Source organism: Ischnura elegans, chromosome 6 (genome assembly GCF_921293095.1).
Source record: "Ischnura elegans chromosome 6, ioIscEleg1.1, whole genome shotgun sequence".
NCBI lineage: Eukaryota > Metazoa > Arthropoda > Insecta > Odonata > Coenagrionidae > Ischnura > Ischnura elegans.
The window spans coordinates 39,198,043-39,223,191 of record NC_060251.1 but is presented as its reverse complement, the minus strand read 5'-3'; the positions used below and the strand labels follow the sequence as shown (position 1 = coordinate 39,223,191).

At 37.9% G+C, this 25,149-nt stretch overlaps 1 long non-coding RNA gene across 2 annotated transcripts in view; it reads left to right on the top strand.

The window, feature by feature from the left end:
- LOC124160890 overlaps positions 1 to 25,098 on the top strand; it is a 98,620-nt gene extending 73,522 nt beyond the window's left edge. Inside the window, exons 2-4 of one of the 2 annotated variants that reach the window (XR_006865261.1) lie at positions 10,639 to 14,749; positions 20,634 to 20,865; positions 25,053 to 25,098. This is a non-coding gene — a long non-coding RNA (uncharacterized LOC124160890). The remainder of the gene's footprint in view (positions 1 to 10,638; positions 14,750 to 20,633; positions 20,866 to 25,052) is intronic. The other variant, XR_006865260.1, reaches the window with a different exon arrangement.
- The last annotated feature ends 51 nt before the right edge of the window (positions 25,099 to 25,149 follow it).

The window sequence follows — 25,149 nt, the reverse complement described above, 5'->3', positions numbered from 1 at the left end:
CTCGTTCAGGAGGAACCGTTCCTCGGAGGAAGGTATCGCTCATAAGAATGAAAACAATATCCAATATCAGAAAACCATGCACAATACCGAGGGGACTCCAATAAAAGAGGCCCAAGAAAATGGCAGTTGAGCGTTATATCCATGTTGTATCTGTTGATGTTTCGCGCGCATTTAATTCGGCGTCGCCACTGGGCAGCGGTATCTCGTTCAGTGCGACTTTCGCCATTAACCGTTAAGGAAGTGGACTTTTTTTAGTTTACATTCGTCTCGCATGCATTAAAGGTGTGGTTTCTATGATTTATTGGCTCAGTTACGTATTACTGCCATGCATTTCCTCGTGAAAAGTGGAAAACGAAGACTGGCAGCGCCGCGAGTGGCGATTTTTAAATCTGATTTTAATGCGCGCGAAGCGACAACTGTTCTAGCGGAGGGACGTGAGAATCATCGAATGAAATTTCGTGCATAAGGCAGTGGGGTGGATAAAAAACGGTGCGCCGACTCGCACGTCAAGAGTTAGTGACGCCACCAATTAATATGCAAAAGGGCTGAGCCGTAGAGTTTTCGCCGATAATTGCTCGAGAATTACGTAGGTGAGAAACATCATTACGGAAATTTACGGCTATTTTTTTATTTTTTTTAAATTCTATCTTAATTGACAACAAATCCAAATTACTAAATGTTGCTCTTAATTTCATTATATCCCACGAAGCAAAGCTATCCCAATAAATAGTAAGATTACACTGAACATTTTGCAACGGATATTTTTAGCCCATTCGGTGGTAAAGGATATGTATTAAGTGGCATTACACATAGTACAGTAATTTGTAACATTAAAAATGTACATAGCAGATGACATCTTGTAAGCTATTACTGGCACTTTGCATTGCAAGTTTAGAGCATATGGTTTAGAGCTATGGTAGAGTTATTTTGTTCTACTGATCGCGAAGGTATGATGAGTTTTTAATAGTCATTATATTCTGTTTCACAAACTTAAGATGAGAGGCGGTTGATTTTTTCACAATCTCACTTCGGTATAACAATGAGATACAACTTTCACAACAATTCCACAAAAAAATAACTATCTAAAGCTGAATTAAAATGAAATAACCAAAACTTCGATCAAACAGTAAAGACCACACAACACATTCTGCAGCTTGAAATCTGTAACTTAACCCTACAGTAACGATAGTTTTGCCTCATTTTTATGGAAAACTACTAGAAGACATCAGTACGTCGTATTTCCTTCCAAGAGGTCGTAAAATGCAAAGTCTAAGACATTTTCGCGCACGTAGCCGAGTAATAAAATCTTCATAATCTCCCATTTCATCACCGGACGCTTCTAAAGACGATATAAACGATGCGTAATTACGGCATAAATGGAAAAAGTACGGTTCAATGGCCCCTCCTAAGGCCTTCAAAGCCATGGATAAGAAAATTGTCCGGCTATTCTTATCATACAATTTTCTAGGGTTAAATATAAATTTAACAGAAGTAAACAATGCTCAACCATCAGCATCGATACAAGAAATGGATTTTGCCAGCGATGAAATCGTAAAAGAGCACTTCTCAAATCAGTTGCATGATTCCTCATGATTTTTATTTCTCTGCCCTGAATAATATTTTCCGAATTTAGCCTTCAAACCTTCCATGTAGTCTACGTAACATTTTTGGTCATTAAAAAATGACAATTAAATATGGATAAAAATCTATGTATGCTGTATTATTCAATTCCTTTGTGATAGTCCCATTAAAACAAGTTCACATGCAAAAAAAAATAATTCCAAAGCAATGCTGTCGAATATCGCACATAAAAAATATTTTTTTAAACACGTCTGAAATATTGCTGTAATAAACAAAAATGATTGAATAAAATAACTTATCAATAGAGATAAACTGCAAAATAGCCAATTATATGGTAGGAGTCAAAATGACTCCATTCGGTAGTTCTGGGAGGGGTATCAAGTCCGGTATTTCGACTGTTAATACGCGAGAAACTAGCAGCGCAATAACAACACGAAATAGACTATCTGATAGTCGCCTAATGTAATAGATTACTTGAAGAACGGAAGATAGCCTGGATACACAGTACGGGCCGTCCGAGATGGAAGAAAAATGAAAGAATGAATAATTTATCAATTATTCTGGGGCTCACCCCTTGAGAGCAAAAAATAAATATTCATTTTTTAAGCAACATAAATAGAAAAATATACAATAAACAAAGAGAAAAATGCAAAATTTAATACAATTTTCACAATTAAAAGGCAAAGTATAAATCAAAGTATTTTGGAAAATATTTAGCATAATTCGTCTGCCTCCCTTTTTTAACGTTAACCACAGAAGACCTACACTAAAATACTACTACTCATTATTAAATAATAACAGCACTTAGCGGTCAGAAAGCAACATGTTATAATGTTTTACCAACAACCTATGTTACTGGTATATAAATGCCAATGCGAAAATTATTATCCGAAAGTTTTTATTAACCCAAAATTTGAAGTGTGTAATCGATGCCTCTATTCTTCCTACACTACTGCGTTACTTCAGGTCGAAGATGCTGGCAGAAGAGCCAGCGAAACAGCTAAATTGCTGCCTTAAACCAACAACCGACGTGGTAGCATCGGAAGAATGGAAACATTGGAACCTCGACACCGTGGAAACTTAGGCAGTCACATATGTAATCGATAACGTCTGCAGATATATTTTATTCAATTTTATAATTCTGTTGTATAAAGCAATTCCGCCAACATTTCATTAATTTTTCAATGTGAAACAAAACTCAGTACTGTTCCACAAACTTTTTATCATTATCTGTCAACTAGTTTCGACGTCTATACCGTCATTACCAAGACTAGCAGAGCAATAGCGTTCAACGTCCAGCCTTATATATCCAACAACAGTATGAGGGAGGGAGGGTGGACCCAAATGAGGAACGGGGTTGGGCGGGTTGGATCGTGGGTCAAAACAAAAAAGTATAAGAGCTGGGGGGGGATTTTTAAATTCGGGATGAGTTGAAGTTTAAGACGCTGGCTGATGAAGAATATATTAAGGGTCGCGAGACGAAGCCTTACTGAAAGCTACTTGAAGAGAAACGCCTGTTTTGCCGTACTATAATTGCGAATAAAATCAACTCATTTGGGCGTTACTTGGTGGAACGATGAAATGTTCATCGTGCAACAAAACGCAGTACTGTTCCACAAACTTTTTTTAATTAGCTGTCAACTAGCTTCGACGTCAATACCAAGCTACTTCTGTTTCGTTAAGCTACGTTTCGACGTCTGTTCCAAGCTAATTGGTCGCTACGTCGAATTTATGTCGCGTGTCGGGCCTAATATTTGTGAAGCGGGTTGCATAATTATCAGAACCGTTCATCACACGCGTGCGGATAGCATCAATGATTTGCCTTCAACAAATTGCGCCGGCCTCGGGGTAAAGTCCTCGACTGCCAAACCGAAGGTCGCGGGTTCGAGTCCCGCCTGGGTAAGTTACCCTTATCCAGGGCATGGTTATTAATTCCCCATTATAAAGGCCGTAAATGTGCTGTTTATGGGGCAATGGAAGTAAATAAATTCCTAAATCAATGGTCAAATTAATTCTCAAATACTTTTTTGTGAAAAATTTGTTCATTATTTCATAAAAATGTGAATACAGTGACAAAAATTCTCCGCCAATGAGAAACAGTTCTGAAAATATGTTACGCAATGAAAGGTTTAAAAGTAGCGACTACCAAAGAGAAATGACGAATGAGAAGAAACCATGTCAGTCCCATAAACGTGCGCTTACACATCCAGGCAGGTATCCCTGGTGTCCTCCATTGGGTCATGGATCGACGACTCCGAGGAGCCAAGGGCTTACGGGAAAAAACACCTATGGGAAAAAAAAGTTACGTGACGCGAAAATCAGGAGAGGACAGGATAAGAGAAACGGAAATGGACAACATTCGGGTGCCAGGGGAAAAAAACGACCGCAGCAAATCCTCCACCCGAGATATCCTATTGAGAGACTCGGCAGGACAAAAAAGACACAAGTTCAGCAGTCGCTATGGGGCCTGCGTTATATCACACCTCTTCATGGGTCGATAACAGCATTGTCACCCTGTCAACAGCGTTCAACAAACGCTCCCAGCTGATTGGCTGACGAAGCCCCAATTTTTTTCCCGGCATGAAACTCACTCTTGCAACGTTTCACGTCAATATTCTTTTTCTTCGTAAATTATTCAGGAGACAGCTTGATTGAAAAGAGAACGAAGTGGGGGGAGGAGTAGGGGAAAGAGTTTTCAGTGCAGAGCGACCTGATTCATTTACGCGTGTCATGTCTAGATAAAAATTGTCCACGAAACACTCTCACGATTGCAGAAGGAATCGTGGAAGGAAATATGAACGGACAGCGACATATAGAAACCATAGAAAAACTTCAAAAAGACGAACGTCACAGTGATCAATAAATATCCAATACCTGCCCGTTTAGTTTTTTATTCTATTGGATCTAGTCAATAGATTACAATGATAGGAAACGAAAAATGTAACGTATGAAGAGCAACGTGGCGCACTGACAGTTTCAAAAGAAATCCCGATATATTTTAGGGTAACTTGAAACACTTTCAAGTTTCCAAAGAGTTCCCGGTAATTTTTTCGAAAGCGTGACACTAAATATTATGGAATAGATGAAAGAATCTTAGCTAATCAATATCTTAAGCATTCCCTCTTAATAATGCGCCCAAAAATGAGGAACAAAAATAGGATAGGATAAGAATGAAAAATACAATGGGCAAAAAAACTCACAAATATCTGGACAATTTCACTGAGCATGCCAACATCCTAAAGATCTCAATGATACAACATATGGATTGAAGTAAACCACTTTTATCGTTCGAAATTAAAAAGGTCAAAGGTTTGAATCTCACGATAGCACTCGGAAGCGTTGAAGAAAATATGAACTGACAACGACGAGAGATATCATAGAAAAACGTTAAAAAAACGAAAGGCTCCATGCAAAATAAATTTTCCATACTTGTCCGTTTATTTATCACTTGGATCAAGAAAAGATAACAAGAATAGAAAAGTTAAAATGTAGTCAGATATTAAGGGCAACTTGATACACTTTCAAGAAAATTTCTCTCAATCGTGGTGCTAAAACTAATGGAATGGATGAAAGAAGCTTTGCTAACCAATATCGCACATATCCCCGCATAATAAAACGTAGCATATCTTACGGAAATAGGGTAAATTTAGAATGGTACATATTATGAGCAACAATACTCACAAATGTCTGGACAATATCACTGGATAAGGCAACATTCTGGCATTCTTTATAATAGAAAATTTGGATTGAAGTAAAGCACTATAATTGGTCAAAATAAAAGGTCAAAGGTTTGAATGCCGTCGCAAGTTCACTCGCTCTGATGAATTCATATGAATTTATACCCCATTCACACAGTAGGTTTTACATGAAGATGTTCTAAAGTATTTACAACTCGGTACATAGCAGTTAGAAATAGGCATTGAGAGAAATAAAGCGGATAGCAACGGACAAATATTTACTGTTTAAATTTTCCCAACAGCTTAGAACAGCAATTTTTTCCTAACGGAATAATAGAATTAATTTACTATTAAACATATATTGCTGACACAAAACGAAAATTATGCCTAAATATTCAAATCGTCAAGCCGCAGGAAATGATTCTCACACATTGATTGATGCTGATTTACTAAATAATTTCCCAAGAAACTGCGATTCCTAATTTTTATAGCTGTAGTAAAATAATTCTCTACTAAGACCTCAATTTCTCCTGCTATCGAATCTAAATTCAAAATCAGAATGATAAACTTGTAATTGATATCGTTACCTGAGATATGTCATCGTATGGGAAACCTCATGCATACGGAGTCGACACTAAGGTTGACATAAAAACTAATAGACTTGCTCTTTGGAATTCATATGACTAAACCAACAAAGTAAATCACTGGTAGGTTACCGCTAAAAAAAAAGGTTTGCGGACTTAATTGACGCTGTATTCAACGCCTGAAAGTTTGCAGGCTTAAGTGTCTCCTCTACAAAGTTTAGCATGCGCTCCAAGCAAAGTCTACTTATTTGAAACTTGTACGAGCGAAACAAGTTGTTTCATTCCATCCCCATTAACGTAACCCATAAGAGGAGTTAGTCGACTTCTACATCCATATCAGCCTCTGAAAACTAGTATTAATCAGTGAGATTTAAAAATAACTCCGCATTGCAATTAGAGGCAGTGAATAAAGTAAATCCTGTACTTAACAGGGTTTCTCTGATGAACTCACACGAATAGGATATCTTCATTTTCATTTTGACAGCACGTTCTCGAAAAAAAATATTTTAATGGTTTCAGCTATTAGGCGAGCAGATAAGCTAAACATAGATGTTGAAGAACTATTCATATCCATCGCCTATGAGATGAAATTGGTTAAGCTCTAGGCCTAGTGAATGAACATAAATATTACAAATGAATTGCCAGAAATTATAAGAAATAATTGCAAATAAATATTCAGGGACAAACTTATATATCGCAGGAAAAACAAAATTAACTACTCGTTCACAAAAATTGATTCGACTGATAAGTGAAGTAATTTACCATTCAAGGCACAAGATCAATCCGAGCGACAGTGAATGTCATTCATAAAATCGTTTTTATAGTGTTCAAAACTATGCATAATAGTTAATACTATAAATTTTTTTATAAATTTCATTGACATAGAAATGACTCTTTCTCAACTTAAGTTTACTCTGAATAAAGTTACGGCAAGTTAAGTTTTTTTGAACAAGCCTTAAGACCTCAGCTTACTTGGCTTTTCCATTTCCGATTGTTCTTTACTACTTTCACGCACACTGGCGCCGACTCCATGGGGCCTGAGGGCGCCCGAGCCCCCTCAAAAATTCGTTATGGGTGTGAGGAGAAAATGTGTCAGGCTTGTCGATTTTCCCGGGAGTGTCCAGATATCGAGATTCGAGCTACCTATCAGGGTTCTAAAGTTGGCCATATGACTCTTCTAAAATGCTTGAAAAACTTAAAACTTACTACTTATAAAATTTCCCGGGGCAAGATCCCCGGTTTGGGCCCCCCCCCCCCCCCCCAGCATTTTTTGTAAGTCGGCATCCCTGTTCACGCACTTTGAAAAGAAACTACCATCGCCGCAAAAAAGGTAGTACGCTGAACTCTTAAGCAGTTGTACGAATTTTCTGCCGAAGCTCCATCGGGTCGTGTCATATATCGTTTCACTCATTGTTTGTTTGGCTACAACAATGAATTATTAAACATTGTCTAAACGTAAACTTTTAGCTTCTACGGTCGAAAGAGTGAAGAAGAACACGCCCTGCAGCAATTCACTCAACCAAAACGACGATTTCCGTCTTTTTGGTTTATTTTAAGTAATAGGAACAATGTAAACATTTCCTTGCATGAAAAGTTTTGAAATACTTTTTAACGTATAGCATACGTAACTTCAATACTCTTTATTGTTTGAGGCGTAACTTGGTGAAAGCGATTCATAATTAAATTAAAAAGAAGAACTTTGTGCTTTCACATTAATATTTATTCACGACCATGGTTTCAACGTTGGACGTCATCATCAGGTGAACTCTACAGAGGTCCATCACATCCTTTTATACCAGGCTAGGAGGGGTAGGGAGGAAGGTAACCTCTTCTCTGTTGACCAATCCGTTCAACCTAATTACCTTCCTCCCTACCCCTCCTAGCCCGGTATAAAAGGATGTGATGGACCTCTGTAGAGTTCACCTGGTGATGACGTCTAACGTTGAAACCATGGTCGTGAATAAATATTAATGTGAAAGCACAAAGTTCTTTTTAATTTAATTCAATACTCTTGTTTTCTTCCATACTTCGGAAATTGAAATCTACCTTTCAGCCATTTTAAACATCAAGGAATGGGTCAAATTTAATGTCAAAAATCCCTTTATAATACGAAGACGTCGTTCTCTCTATAAAAAATACAATGAAGTGCACCAATGAAATATTTTGCCGGTGACGTGTTGAAGAGGACGACCGTATCGCCGTTTTCATAGTTTTTCGCGTGTTCCTCTTTACTCCTTCTACCATAGAAGCTAAGCGTTCAAGTTTAAACAATGTTTAATAATTCATTGTTGTAGCCAAACAAACAATGGGTAAAACGATATATAACACGATACAATGGAGCTTCGGCAGAATTTCGTACAACTGATTAGAGTTCAGCGTTCTACCTTTTTTTGCGACGACTATACTCTGTTCATTTTATCTCTGCGGGTGAGCTGGTGTGGCCAAAGCAAGTGGATATGAGTGGAGGGAAAGTTTCTCGACATGTACCTTTGTCTTTGCCAATCAGCAAACAGCAGGCGTGGCCTCAGAGAGTCGCTCTCAGATCTCCGCCGAGTGAACATCGTGAATCTGCTCGTGGAGCAGTGTTGCCAAACCTCACGCGTTATCCTTGTATGTGACTAAATATGCCTTCCACCAACGGTGCTTCATTCAGCGCGGTAGCTGACAATGTCATGGGCTTCTGTGAAACGATTATCACCATTGCCTTCCAAATGAGTAGGTATATTGTCTCGGCGCCGGGGCCAAAATAACTGTGGCCACCCCATGACTCACACGTTTTCACTGACAAAGTAGGGCGGCTATGTACGTTTGGCAACGTTATGTTCGCTCTTCCTTCTCTCTCTGGGTACTACCCCTCCCCTATCAGCGAAGCTATCCGAGAGTTTCCGGGTTTTCACGAAATCTCACCCGCACACATAAAGTCTACAGACTATAGTAGTCACATATTTGGGCGCAGGAGAGCAAGTGGATCGGACGATACCAAACCCACAACCGTTGTGAAGCATACACATGCACGCCAAGGCATATTCACTAGAGAACAAGGAAAATCTATCAAGAAATAGTGTCATCACATATCCTTTGAACTCTCTTCGATGAGGGCTCTGCCACGCAAGAATTTCCCCCGAAAAAGGCCTGCGGCCATTTCTGTTCGCTCTGCTGGTTCTTAGAATTTTAGTCTGCCGTTTTTTTCTTTAAGAATTGTTTTTTTACGGGGACATATAACCTAATTAAATTGAATCTAGGAATACCAAATAGTTCTTGGCTTCCAGGCTTTGTCACTCTTACAAGGTGTTGACTAATGGCTGCAACAATGACTTTGACGCCAATACTAAGCTTCTCCGCGATGTTCAAATTCTTCAGCACCGCCGATTTTCTGCCCCACAAATGTTCCCAAAAAGTAGATGCATACAGGTAGTTGGCAACACAGTATTTGATAGAAACTTTAGTGTTTTCCTGAGGCTTCAGACGATTTATAGACGGTTTCAATGACTTTTTGTTGCATCTCGTCTCGTTCGCCCCAAATATTTGTATGAGTGTGTGATTGAATTAGACGGTCAGTAGTCGGACGTGGGTTTACTAGTATATATGTATGTATAAGTAAAATACTCTTAGATGAGTTTTACTGAAACGTTTTTCGAAAGAAAACATCCTTCTTCAAATAATAAAAAAAACCTAGTCCCTCGCTCAAAATTTCTTTCACATTGCCTTCACCCAAAACCTTAAAACACAGTTCCTCCGACAAAATTCATTGTCTAGACTCCGTCATGGAACGATTAATTCCAAGTCTTTCGGAGGGCTCTTAAATTAACCTCCTTCTCGCGCAAAATCACGAAAAAGGATAATTATATGCCCATAGAATATTAAATGACTGTCTAATTTACATAAACTTTGCCTGCACAACTTGCGGACCAACATTATTCCTCACTCACAAACTCAATTCCCACAGGCATGTGAAGGCAAGAACATGTTTCAGCAAAGATAGGAACAACTTAGCTTCCAGCACTCCTCGACGTGCAGTAAGCAAGATTCATCTCAGCGAAAATAGCTTAGAAACTGAGGAAGTTTCCTTCAGAAAACAGAACCAAGTTCAGATCTTTTTTCAGAACCCAATCTGAGAACTGGAGTTAAAAATATAGCCCTAAATTAACAGTAAAATTCTAAATACTCTTCCATTAATTCGTCAAAAATCAATCCGATCGCATATAACGACGGATAAAACGTCGGTAGACATGGATGAAGGAGGTACTCTATGGATTAAATTGGTCAAAATTCATTCCTCTGTAAAGGAGTGAGAATTTAAGGTGGTATTTATTTTTAGACGCAGAAATCAATTTTTTTTCTTTTTCTCTCCAATCCCTTAATTCGGTGATTCTTCGTGCTTTTTCTGAGTAATTCGATCTTTTTGTCCATCATAATGAAGTGACTTCAATTGTACTCATCTATGAATTATTAATTCAAATACCGAGTGATCAGCTAATTTATTTCACGTCATATATGGTCTCCATAAAGGTATAAAACCGGACAACGTTTCGTCACAAGCTATTAGATTAATCTATTCTTAGATCCTTATTTCCGGAAAAAAAATTTCAATCCCAATTACTATGCATACAATTTCTCCCATAAAATGGTAACACCACGTTAGATTATCCCATAGTTCTCCAAGTTTTCCGGGTAATACCTACTTTGAATGAGAACAGGAATATAAAATCTCAAGGGATATAATTGTGCATAAAATTATTACTCATATTAACCATTCATTTATCCTTAACTAATCCAGCCATTTCTTTGTATTCCAGGAGCAAAGCTGGACCCAGTGACCAAGCGGCTATGAATGACGGTTCGTATCAGCTCTACCGGAGATCTTACTCATCACCATCTGTGCATCAGAGAAGTCAAGTAAACACGTGATATCAAAAGCACGAGTGTCTTCCTGGCACAGAACGTCGAAATAAAAGTGGTCGTAAAAAAATTGCTGGCAGGATTCAATCGCGACGAAAGCTTCCGGACGTCCACTTTAAGGAGAAATAGAAATAAGTATCAGGAAAACAGACTTGAAAACTACCTAACTCAAGACCTTTACAATAATTATAATCAGTAAAAGCCATAAACTATACTCTAATAATCTCCTATGAAAACTTAACATCAAGAGTAATTGAGAGGGAACATCGCTTGAAAACAGATATCTCTACCACGGAGCAGTTTCATCATAACTGCTTCATGCCGACAATCTTAGCGTGACAAAATCGATCTACTTCTATCTGTACCTTCTCTTCAGAACTATAGGTTAACTCAGAGGAGATTCGACGCGGGTGCTATGCAATTCCAATTTTTTGCATCATCACAGAAGTCAGTGCATCGCAAGCTACAAAAATATTCATCCATACTCGAGTGATTACGAAGGCATTGGTTGCTTACTTACCAATATCTGCGCATTTAAAAGCGATTTAATATGGCAATTTAGGGTAAGTCTCCCTGAATACTCGCGGGGGAAAAATTGACAGAGAAATAACAACAGGATTCAGTGAATTTTCACAGTTTACAATTATAAAAAGACTTAGAGCGTTCAAGAAAACGTTTCGTTCTTCGTTAAATGGTGTTAATTTCGGTATGGAATCAACTGGAGAACGTGATGACGACAAAGAAGCATCGACAAAGCCTGATAAGAAGTACGCGAGGGAAAAGTTGATGTGAGGCCTGTCTTTTCCATTAATAAGTCAACTGTATGACAGTCACGAACTTCACTGGAGGCATACAGGAAATAACTGCGTTATCCCCGCACTAAACATTAGTAATTACGGGCACAGTAGAAATTTTATGCACGCGTGAAGTTTGTTGACGGCTAAGTTTCTCAAATGCTCTCCGAAAGGAGGGCTTTCATAAGGAATGGGTGACTGAGAGAGAGATATTTAGAATTCACATCGTGCTCCCCTTCTGCGCACTGTCTTCGAGAGATTGAACTGAAAAAGGCTTCTCGAAAAAACAGTGTACCCACTTACATATACATTCGACAAGAATACACGTTTCAAATAAAAAATAATCAGAATATTTACTTTCTTTGAAATTATTCACAAAAACTTCCAGTGTAAAGTTTATGAAGTAAAAGATAACAATTACTTCACACGGGAATAAGTTAGGATCACACTATTACCATTACGTTACTAATATATACATCAAAGTCATTGGTTAAACATCTTCACTACAACGACTCATTCTTGAGTGGGTCGCCCTAATCTTGAAAAAAAAGTTTCTTTCGTATAATAGCTTTAAAATTAGTTTTAATATCTGATTCTATCTTTTATCAATTTTTTTTCACCAATTCGTCAAATTCATCACGAATTTTCAACCCTTCTTGTACGCTATACTAAATACTTATGGCATTTTCTTCAAACCAACGGACAATAGAACACAGCCACATCCGTCGGCAATAAAATTGGCTACAAGCAAAAGTCATATTTAACATTGCTATTAAATAAATCCCAAACTTCTGCACTCCTTTACATCCTCGAACCTTAAGTAGATCGTCGAAATTTTCAGATCTTTATTCCTGTAGCTATTTTTTCCAAAGCATACTTCACGTCCAGTCCTAGGAAGTATTTGCGTTGTTAATATTCTTTCTGACCCGATAAATCACTGCCTACTCATACCGAATACCTCTTGCCTCGTTCCCTTTCTGTTCATCTCGAAAAGCAACAGCATTTCAATCGTATGTCGTGAACTCAATTGCTTTTTTTGAACCTTAAATACAGTTAAAATACAAATATTTGAACCGGATAACACTATTCTGGGCAGTTAGACAATAATCTTTTAAGAGTCAGGAAGAAAATTTGTACAAAGTAACAGCATTCCTTCAACAGTGGTCAATGAAAAAGTAATTCCGGCGGTAAAAACATAAATCAATAAATATCTAAGCACACTACACTTCAGTAAGTGTATACAAAAATCAAATTAGCAAAGAGGCGTTTAATAAATTAATCTTCAATAATTAGGCAAGATTTTGCTTTCCATTTGAGGAAAACCCTATTATTATCTAGGGAAACAAGTTCACATCAATCCTGTTATCCCTATCAACATCAATAATTACAGGATAAAAGTTAATAAAATCTCACTCGTCTGTGCTTTGACAGTCGATTTTTTCTTTGCAATAGAGCCCTTCTTCCCGGAACCTAAAACTGACCCCCCAACAGTTTATTTAATGCTTATAACATTTAATTTTTATGATCATCTCAACATAAATCTGAACTTTATCTCATTGATTTCTTTCACGCAATTATAAAATTCACCATCAATTACCACTAAAAATTGAACACTGCATAAAATACATCTATCTAGTCTAAATTTCGAAATTCCACTTAACGCTCAATACCCAAGTTTCACGGAGGAGATTTTGAAATATATTCCTATTTCTCTCCTTATATACTTTTCGCCAAGACTAGTCGGTTGTGTTTCTTTGCGGCAAACATTGAAAAGTAGCACATCTCTGGAATTTATCCCAACTTATCATTATATATGGTGACTAAATGAGAGGATTCTTTTGAGAGGGATCACAAAGCTCTGGTTATCTATCTAATCAATTAATTTATTTCCTTCTAATAATTAAGTGAGAAACGCATTCAAAAATAGACATCTGTCTTGATATTACAGAAATTTCGCCGAATTAATCAACGTTCTTCTCCAGCTACTTTAAAGCGCCCGCTATTCAATAAAAAAAAACAACTGAACAACACAAAGTATAACTTCTCGAGTTTGGCTAAACACTCCGGCGCAATCTATTCATTAGAGACAAGGAATTAAAGATAGCTCGACCAAAGAACACTCATCTGATAAAAAACTTGAGTAATAAGAACAATCCTCTCCTCACCTTACTTTATAAATACAGATACTGACATCAAATTGAGATTTCCACAAAATACTACCCGCAATTTCCACAAATACTCCCAAATACGTCCCTAATTGTCTCGTGCAAAATAACAGACTTCTTCCATTTCCGAAACAGCATTCTGCATCGCCTTTTAACACTGAAACAGTGTTCACTCTCTATAAACATATACCAAGGTACCTCTACCTTCAAACAAATCTTCCCGCTAATCTAAAACTTCACACAAAACATCTTCCAGAAAGGGCGGATATCGGCGGCTCTCAAAAACGGCCGATATTTTCCGACTCTTCAATAAGGAAAAATAACACCAACATAGTTCCGAGAAAATCACAAAGGAAATAAACAACAACCAGAGTTGTGCACTACATCCATCGTACGCCACAAAACGGTATTGAGCTTTCACGTGTGAACATCGCAGAGGCAACGGAAAAATAAGGAAGTTTGTCGAGTGAGATTAAGGAGGAATCATTTGCGAAAAGTTTGCAGCGATAGGAAAAGAAGAAGGAATCACCCGCAAGGAAAAGAACAGCTTAATCAAAGAGCCTACTAGGCTGTTGAACAACCGCTAGGGAACGCCGCCGATCACGCTGTACGGGGAAGGAGAACTCGTCGGTCGCAGGTACACCCGGGAGGTAGGCGATCACGCATCGGAGATCATCATCGTCTTGCAGTGCGGCGGGTTGGACTCGACCGGGTGCGGCAACGGCGGCGGAGCGGCAGCGTCCGGAGCGTCAAGAGGCGGTAAGACGGAGCCGCCGCGCGCGACCCCGTTGGCAGGGCAGCAGCCGCAGCCGGGTGCCGGCGGGAGCAGCAGCGACGACGCGGAAGAAGGAGGCGACCAGGGAGGACGCGGTTCCCCTGGCGACCCGCGTTTTAGTATGCCCCTGCGGGCGTCCAGCGCCGGCGGATCGCGGGAAGACGGTGGCGGAGGGCCGGAGGCGGGTGGGCCTCCCAGGAGACAGAGCGGGACTAGCGGGAGCAGCGCGACCAGGCACCAGGGCCACCGCAGGAGGAGGGGCATCGACTCAAAGGTGCGTATCCATGCACACCGAGGTGTGGGCCCTCCACACTAGGTCGGACCTCATTTTACAGAATTTCTATCTTTTCTGGTACTTCATTTTTAATGTTAATTTTTATTCACTAGGCCTAGATGAAAAAATGAACATGAAGACATGCTATCCAATGATTCATATTCACGTGTTAAAATTTGGTTAAGTGCTTTAAAATAACGGGAACCTGTGCCATAAGTATTGGGGACCTAAATTTGAGCATTTCGGGGCCAAAAAAAAACAATATCCTTATGAAAAACGTGAAAATAAAGCCCTTCAGGGCCGAATTTCTGTTAGTAGTACGATTTCAGGCAGGACTAATACCGTGGTCAGTGTCCGGGGCATTTGTAGTCAATTGCTTGAGCAAAACACCGAAATAAGAGTACGAAGGATTTCCGCAGATCGGTTCGGAGAGGTTCGTCTCGTTTCTCGGGATTTCCTCCGCCTTGATTCAAGCTTCATATGACAGAGTCGCTTGGTTTCAGGAGAATTGGGACGTTTCCAGAAGCGTGAAAACCTAGTCAACTTAGAGTAAAGTACAAGCACTTTCTACTTTCCACACAATTTTAATATTTTGCAACCGATTTCGACGTGTTCAGCGTCATTTTCAAGCTAGACTGCCTTCGGTAAATCAGTCTAGCTTGAAAATTATGTAGAACATGTCGAAACCGGTTACAAAATCTTTTAAAAATGTTTTTGTGTAGAAATTACAAAGTACTTTTACTTTATTCTATCATGCATAACTTCCACAAAGTTAATTCACCCACCATCAACTTCACCAGTCAACTTGATTTCAAGTGCAAATGTAATGCTGGCTTTGTGATGACATCTTATCGGATTTGGCATCGGGTAAGGCTGTTTAAGGCCAACGTTTCGATGAGAAACTCCCTCATCTTCATTAGGACTAACAAGGGGAGTATCCGAAAACCGAGTCTCAGAACTCGATCAAACTTTGTAGTCTTGTAGGCCATCGGGAGCTGCCCTCGAATCATCCCTCATATGGGGTAATATAACCAATAGCAACAAAAAACAGCAGTTCAACATTTACAGGCCGAATTCGTTCCCGTGTAAGTGCTCTACTATTAAGAGTAGGTAGTCCAGAGATCAATCCGTCACCTTGACCACTGGACTACCGGTAACCTCTGACAATGAATTACTTATACGGAAATGCATTCGAATAGAATAAGACGCAAAAATGGAATATACCCCAAAAGAATTTCTCGGAGGTATTTGAACCCCTTCGCGTCTTAAAGTATGAAAAAAGTTTTTACCACAAGACACAAGCGAGACCGTCGCGTGAAATATGGGTTGATGCGGAAGAAATGCCGAGAAACAAGCCACATCAGCAGATATTTTCCTAGGAAATCACTGAGCGAATGCCAATTGAAATTAGAAATGAACTCTAACAAAATGGTTAGTCGGAAGACTTCAACGACAATCAATTGGGATCAGTGGCGGATACAAAAAAAACTCAACGGGGTGCAAAAGATATCTTGAGCTACCTTTACTTATATCGTAATTAAAAAATAACCAAGTCAATTGCAAAGTTGAAGAAAGTTACATTTAAACTGATTATTCACTTTCAACACAATGCCATCTTATGATATAAACTAGTTTTAATAGTGATTTTACAATGTGGTAAAAGACACATGCTGCCTAACTGCTGTCCCAGACAAAAACTAACTCGGCCCGCAACACTATAAGCTTTTAATTATTATAATGCTTTGGATGGCAATATTGCTCATGGAGACGGTGGGTTGCTTAAATGTAGAATATAATGTATTTATTAGGTCAATTCTACAGCGGAAACATCACTTTCACTATAATAAACACGATTGATGACATTCGCACCAGATGCTCCAACAAGGTGTGTTTATCTCAAGTGGAATTTTAGGGGATTCCGTATAGGTTTATCGCTGCATTTACCGCGGTAACAATATGTTCTACGTAATAATATGACCATATAGTTACTGTATTTTCGTGAAGTCGGAAGATTATGTGGTTAATTTTCATTACTTTCACACCTTAAGCAGGATACAAAAATTTATATATATCAGGATTCAAAAAACAACTTCATCCTGGCCCCTGTTCCATAAACAGCGGAACATCTTCAGAACGTAGATGTCTTGAAGATGTGTCAGTATCAATGGCACTAAGATATCAACTTAGAGTAATGCTGTTTTGTGCAGAAGAAGGTTACAACTGATGAAGTCTTGATATGTCTCAATTTTTACATACACAATGCATGATACTGACAGCATTCAAGTTGGGAATAAATTATTCAAAAATATATTCCAAGAATCAAAATAAATAGAAATCGAGAAACTAGGAGATAAAATACCGAAGAGTAAAACTAGCCTCAGACTGCGCTTATATCAATATTATCATGATTACACCCCAAACTTAACGCAGACAATTGAACAGGTTTGGAGCTAAAGGAAGTCATTAGAGGATGTTAACATAGTTGAGCAGATAATCACAAAGCGACGACATTAAGTTTAACAGTTGACTCAACATTTTTATACATCCGATCGCGTCCTCAAAGTTTTTTTATGTTGGAAAAATTACCGATTCTAAAGATGTCAACAAGACTAGTCCAATAACTGAAATAAACCCTTAAGAAGATTCACGATAGATTTCGCACGATAAACGCTGTGCTATCATTATCATATATCCATAAAAACTGTCCACCCAAGTGAAAAGTGATTACTAGACCATAGCTGTTTCCCCTCCATCGCAACATTGCGGATGTTACTAAGGACCACTGAAATATCTCCTATTCAACAACACAACCGCCTGGACCATTTCCAAACGAATAAGAGCAGCATATCGGTTTTTCAAATATTAGAGTCCCTTTAAAACTCTTTTTTTTCTCTTTCCACGCCCGTAAATATGACTATGCATTAATTTTTGATTGTATTCAAAATTCAATTAATTTTAGATTGAGTCACGGTAGCCAAAGTGAGCCGGAAAGCCGGGTAGAATCGATTTCTTTTCCTCGCGAAATTCGAAAAACCTCCACATCCACTATCAAGCTAGCTTTCGTCCTCCTATGCATTTGCTTCAAGCTCAGTGTGCACATTTATGCGAATAATTATATTGTAGGCAGCATTTTCGGGTTTCACCGCGTCGTGGTTGCGTTGGTGACAACAGTTTCATGAAAATGCAGCCTACATTACCAGCGCACCGCGGAAGCCTTCGCACCGAATAATTATATTATTTGAGACCATGGAGAGCAAATAGCTGCTACTACTCCTATAGTGTAGACCTTGTGTTCAGACAAGAAAAAGTTATCATGTCTTTCATTACACTAATGGTGACAAAAATTTCACAGCACTTATAGTAGCCAATGTCACCTTGAGGTGACTCCTCGAAATTCTAAATAAATCTTCGACTTTAGACCTAAATTTAAGAGCTTAGGTTTAAAAATACACATCATGAATGCAAAATAAAAACAAAAGTACCCATACTTACACTCACATAATATTGCTTTTATGGAGCCTATATAAGTTAAACAATCCAAATTCTAATTTCATTTAAAATTATAATAATTTCCAGCGACATAAATTTAATACTGACGTATTTACTATAAATTCTGCCCATTTCAACGGAAACGATTTTTAAAAAATATCTCCCGAGAAAAGGATAATATCCAGGCCAAAAGTTCGCAAGTACATAGAACAAAAAATTTGAACCACCATACCGCGATAATCTTTGAAGGATCAGAGAATGACTGGGAGGTCCATTTGTAAAATTAACACGAACTATCTATTTACTAATGACTTCCAGATTAAATTAAATAGTGGATGATCGCATTTAAGTCCCACTCGCGAGTACAAACCTTTACTCAATTTGCAGCTTCAAAAGTGAGGAAAAAGTTTTGAAAACTTACCATGTATCATACATGTACTTGCAGCAATTAGCAGTACAACAAAGGCCTTATAACTACTACAAAATACTTTCTGCGAGTGGTTTTCAGATTTTTACAATCACAGCCGAAAAAAGTTTTCAAAACGCGGGACTTAAGAATTAAGAGTGAACATGGATGGCAATTTTCTAAATATTCCAAAAACCATGCGTATCATAATAGCACGAAAAATCAATAAAGAGGCTCCGTTTCACAAAGAAACAGAAGTCCTCAGCGGCTCTTTGCTAGCCAAAACATGGTGATGGTGCAGTGCGGTTAAATTTAAAGGGGTTATATTGGGCGGAGGGACGTGGAAATGGATACAGTAAAAAACTGCTACGATATTTATGGACGGCTACAAAACAAAAAAAAACACTTTCGAGAAAAAGGAACTCAATGGATACATGCATTATTTCGCACATTAAAAAACAATTTCCTGCGCGTATATTTCGATACTCTTGCGATCCCAATCCTCTCAAATTACAAAAAAACACGAGATGATAAAACAAAAGATTTTGCAGCTATTGTCATTTCATCGCCACCGTAAAAAATACGTATACAAACAGAGTTTCCAGACAAAAAAATAATAGAGCCTATTTTCTGACTGATATTCCATACCACCGATGAACAAAGCTAAATGTGATACAAACTGAGTTTTTCTTCAGCACTCAGAGAAATTAGAAGCATTCACCAGATAATCTCCTTTTGCTTCTGACGGGTGGATGCTGTTAAACTTAATATCAGATGAGGGTCGTAAAGAATGAATCATTATTGAAAACTTCTAGGCATATTTAAAACTGGGTGGCCCGCCAATGAAGTATAAAAAATAACAAAAAGTCAACCTACAATCCAACTTTTAAAAAGTCATAAACGATATTTAAATCAAGCTAAACTGACATGAAACAGATCTATCCATTAAAACTACCTATTGAGAATAAAGGTTATTAACGTGGAGGGAAAACAGTATATTTTTCTAATAAACGTAGTTTTCACATAATCAGTGTCAAGAAAACAAGGAAGAATGTTATCAAATTTAGATTTAACCAACTCCACTTTCATCGCCTATTGGCAACAAATATGGGGATACACTCATGATAGATTTTAAAAATCCTTCTCCAAATACCAAAAATTACCGTTATATTTGCAAAATCTACAGCATTCATGCAACCTTTCTTTGTAAACATGGGATTAAACCATCTCCACCCACTTCTTTGCATTTTGGTGAAAAAAAACACGGGTGACAGTTTGATATACTAAAGGTTATGAGAATCTTTAGGCCCAAGAACATTACATCCTTATAATCCCGAAAGACTAGTCTCAAATTAATGATAACACAATTGAAGCTTGAATACTGCTTATAATTTACTCATGTCAACTTATGTTGGCAGCGAAAAAATAATATAAGACTAAAGTTAACTGTACACTGTCGCAAATAAAACCAAATGTGGCTGATAAGGTATATCATTATTCACATCGATTCAGTTCGTTCATAATTAAACGGATTCCATACAAGCTAGCCTGGAAATAAATTATTGGAAAAAATATGAAATTAAATTTATTATAGTGTGATTGAAAAATACGTTATCGGCCGCATTATTAAAGAATAAGATATATTATAAAAGTTACCTACAGCTCTCTGAGAATCGAGTAAACGACCCTTGCCTTTGTACCAGCAATTTCTCTCTGGTAGCTGCTGTTTCCAAGCGAAAAATTAAAAACAATTTTCCATACCTTCTGAATGACTCTCCACCTTTAATAATTATGGAGAGATATTTGAACATCGTAGCCGACTCTTACCTCAGCTGGTTATATAAAGGAAGGAAAACGTTTGCCCAATTCTTATAAAATCTAATCTAAACCATAATGGTCAAAATATAAGAAAAAGCAAATTTAAGTTGATGTGCTTCACAACGCGATCTAACTGTTTTGACATTAAGTTTCATTTTTTTGTAATTCTAGTGGTAACATCATACTCCCAAAAGAGCTTCAAGTGACAAATTGTATTCCCTACAATATGGCGGGACTGAAAAAATACCTTTGTCAGCATTGATTTGGATACTTGGCTGCAATATTGATAACAAGACAATCTTATAAAGATGTGATGCAATGTTTTGTATGTGATTGTCCAACGGCCCTTATGCTGTTCCCATCTAAATTTCTGTTTTCACAGGTCCTAACTCTCGACATCCACGTAAGTTTGAGATTTTTCTAGCTCTAGCTTAAAGCTTCTCTCTATATATATTTGCAATCCCCAAAAGCAGGAGATTTTCAACACTTGTTTTCTTGAGTTGTATTTGCAGCATGGACACCTCGTTGCATCCGCAAGAAGGCTTCTGCTTTACCTTTATTTTATGGATCAACATCGGCTAGTACCTTGAGCGGACCATAGACGTTCAATATTATTGTGCAATGTGGGTCGCGCAATACTTTGACGGCGGCCCCTGTGCGGTCATTATTGCTGTACAATATTTTGGTTTCTGCAACATACTGTAGCGCATGGAGGCGATATTGAAGGTTGTGCAATATATTGTGCAATTCCAAGCACAGACGTAAAACCACATTGTGCAAACAGTCCCTACCATGAATTCAACATGTTAAGTGAAAGTTAATTGTGTTGCGCAGGGGCGTAGCCAGGAATTTCGTTCGGGGGGATCCAAAACCAGGGGGGAAAATTTCTGAAAAACGGAGTAGGTACTAAGTATTGGTTTTTAAACTAATGTTAGCACTTTTCACAATCAAGTTCATTTATTAAAGAAATATTTTGTAAATTCATGATTTTTCAATAATTTGTTTTATTTTACGAAGAAAAATTATTGAGTTTTTATATTTCGGGGGGGGGAGGGGTTTCCAGCCCCCTGTACCTCCCCCAGCAACGCCATTGGTGTTGCGTGAATTTATTTTTTTACAACTTCTTACCGGTTATTTTTCGTGGTACTTTTCTACAAGCAATTCGTACTGTTCCCTTCCTTCAGCGCAATTTCAACCATCTTTGCACTCCACATCCCACAGATCCGGAAGATCACGATCCACCTCAATAAATTTAATAATGAAATCTTTTCCGGCTTTCTTTTCACTCATGATAATAAGGCGTGGTTGAGAGGACTTATTCAAACGACCTCTAGAGACCAACTGACAAGATATTGCGCAATATTTCCAACAGATGGCACCATATTATTCCGTTTGTTCAATATATTCCCAAGATTTTGAAAATCACGCAATATATTGCACAACCTGCCAATATTGGCCACATGCGATCAATTATATTGCACAAACCAAAATATTGTAAAATAATATTGAACGTCTAGGGCCGCCTAAAGCTGCGTCAACATGGCAACCATCCAGAAGCCACTCAAAAATATCAATTCATTTTTTCGATACAAGAAGCATCTCTGAAACTATTACAAGATGTAAAACAACACATCTGAACTTTCATCACGTACCCACGGGTCCTTTTACTATTGAGTATCAAATTAAATTTCCACAGAATAGATTAATTCCGCAAATTTTCCCGATATCCCATGTTTTACATGTACACTGTACAGTCGTCACCGAATTTTTCTGTTGCACATAATTTAACTATCTTTTATCTTCAAATAAGCATTTTTGGTCTACTGATTTTTTCACAAAGCACTCCATGATTACTCAGGACGATTTTTGGTACATAAGCCCGAAAAGGGATTTTAAATAGGCAAATAAGAAGTAACAAACGCTACCAAAACTAACAGATAAAAAGGTGACTTAAAATTACCAATAATATATTTTACTGTATGGCCAATAAAATAATTTTTAAATCAGCACAAATACCTAAATGTGACGTTCGTCTTTCAATATTCTCCCAGAAATCTTTTTACCATCGTCAAAACTTTCACACGAAGTGTTTTCATCGCTAAAGAATGGTTAAACCATGCAAACTGACACATCATAACTTAAAGGCGTGAAATAAAGTGATCTTAGACAAGAAAAAGAGTTTAAGAGAAGCAACTCTTTAAGATTAAAAAAGTGATGCCGTTTTACAATAAAAATGCTATCTCATTCACACTTTCATCTTGCAATATCTCAAAATGGAATTTAATCAACTGCGTTTAATAATTTTTCTAACTTCAGCGAAAAAAAAAGAATCTGGGCAATGAATGCCAGATAGGAAATAATATAAAGGAATCCCTCTCACCGATAGACGAATGCAGAAAATAAAATGATGAATGATAGGAAAATTAAGGCTAAAATTGCATCACTGACGTCTGAATACGTGTCCTATTTATCACCTACTTACTAGGAAACGTAATCACAGACGAATTCGGACTCCAAAGTTAAATGCAATTGGAAGAAGCACAAGTTTGTCTTGACCTCACCAGAATGATAACAACACTGTTTGCACAAGAATACATATTAATGATGTATCCACTTGACACCGATTCTGTACATATTTGCTGCAAGTGTTTTTGAAGGAAATTATCCTTGCCTCTGCCCCCCGCTTTGAATAAGCCAATTTAAAGCATTGTTTTACATGCTTCTTTATGAGCTCGTTGAAGTTGATTGGTGTAAGCGATTAAGCATGATTGTTGGTGTGTTGAATACGAAATGTGCTTATATTTTAGGTTATCGTATCCCAAATGTTGATTGTATTGATGCTTTTTTTTCGTTCCAGGAATGATGCATTGATGTGTAAATAATATTTATCTGTGTGTACGCATAGGATTGTGAGAATATTTACTATTCATATTTAAATAGATTAGGAAGTGAATAGTTGAAATGGGTTTTCCCAATGCAATTTCTTAAAATATTAAAACTAAATTTAAAAAATGTGTACTATATGAATTCGAACACAACAGGCACAAAATTTGGCTGTCACAAATCATATATTTTTAAAATATAAGTTATGGCTAAGGTTAGAGACCAAGGAGACATCAGTCAACTTAGCCATGAATGTCATACATAATTTTATCGGCTACTTCTCAAAAAGTCCCCGAAAAAATTCTCAAGCCTATATCTACTACAAAAAATTTCTGTGTTTACACTTCATAATGGATACGATAAAAATATTATCCTTACACAAACCATCCCATAACCTATTTACGATAATCATTTGCTTAATCATGTTCCCTTACCACGATTCCTCCCAGTTAATTCCCCTGATGCTTCTTACAAAGAAAGCCCCTCAAGTTTCACAGCCAGATCTCGTTCGAATTTGCCAGGCGATAGGAAATAGATGCTCATGAGGTGCAGTTTTTTTCAATGTTCAATACTTTTCGGCATATTAGCGACGGAAAGTAACTGTAAATTCCTAAATGTATGCAACCCACATCACAAAAAAATAGCCCCCTTACACTCAGTTGCTAGGATGAAGAGCACTGACGGAGTATTGTTGTGGTGTATGCTGCATAAATTTAGGCGTTTTCCTGGTACCTTCGGTCGCTAATATCTCGAAAAGTTTTGAGCTTTGGCAGCGGAAACAAGAACTTCACCTCATGGGTACCCATTTCCTATGACCTGGCAAAATTTGAGCCACTTGAGGAACTTCAATTGTCAGTGCCAAACGATAACTACCTCCATCACCACTCGCGAATCTCAAAATCCAATACTTGGCCATTTTACTCCATATACCACCTCCGTTCGTCTTCCTCTTTATCTACCTTATTATTCTTCAACCCTGAACGGTATCACTAAATTTTCCATACCATGTTGACTATTTCAATATCCTGATAATGATGTGAACTCACCTTGTAACTCGAGTTGAGCGTGATGAAAATGTTAGTGATATCACAATTTTTCCATTTCCCGCTGGTTAAACACTTGATCAGCGTAATAATAATTTCGCGAACTCACATCGAAACTCATCACGCCTGTGAATTTAAAATTGGTATCACCGGTTAAATTTGTCCTTTTTCTCCCTCGCAAAACGGCAGGAAAATCGTCAATGAGAGAAAATGATGCGTGAAGGTGAATGAATGCATGCTAAGGGTTTCTTGGATGAATAACAATCTTTTTCACCACTTACTTTTTAAGTAATTTACTCCTCATGATGATGAATATTCATCGAAACCCGGATCGCTTTATTAAAAAATAGATAGATAGAAAAAATAGATATCCATCCAAGAACCTTGATATACCACATAGTTAAAAATGATGCCTAATATTGACTGTATGTACGCTAAAGGTTTCTTGAATGAATGGCTATTATTTATACCACCTCTTTTTTTAAACTTTACACCTGATGATAATGATAATTCATCGAAACTCGGGTCACTTTTATGCGACTGTGATAAAATTGGTAGCACTAATTCAAAGTTGTACATTTTTTTCTCCCTCGCACAAAAGGCAATAAATCGTCATTGAGATGATGTTGACTGTATGGATGCTTCTCGCTGTTTTTTCCTGCAGGGTCGACACTCCTCGGGACACGGGGAGAAGGGCAATCGGAAGGGCGGGGGCGGGGGTGGGGGAGGCGCCGTGTGGGACTGGGTCGACCTTCCGTGGC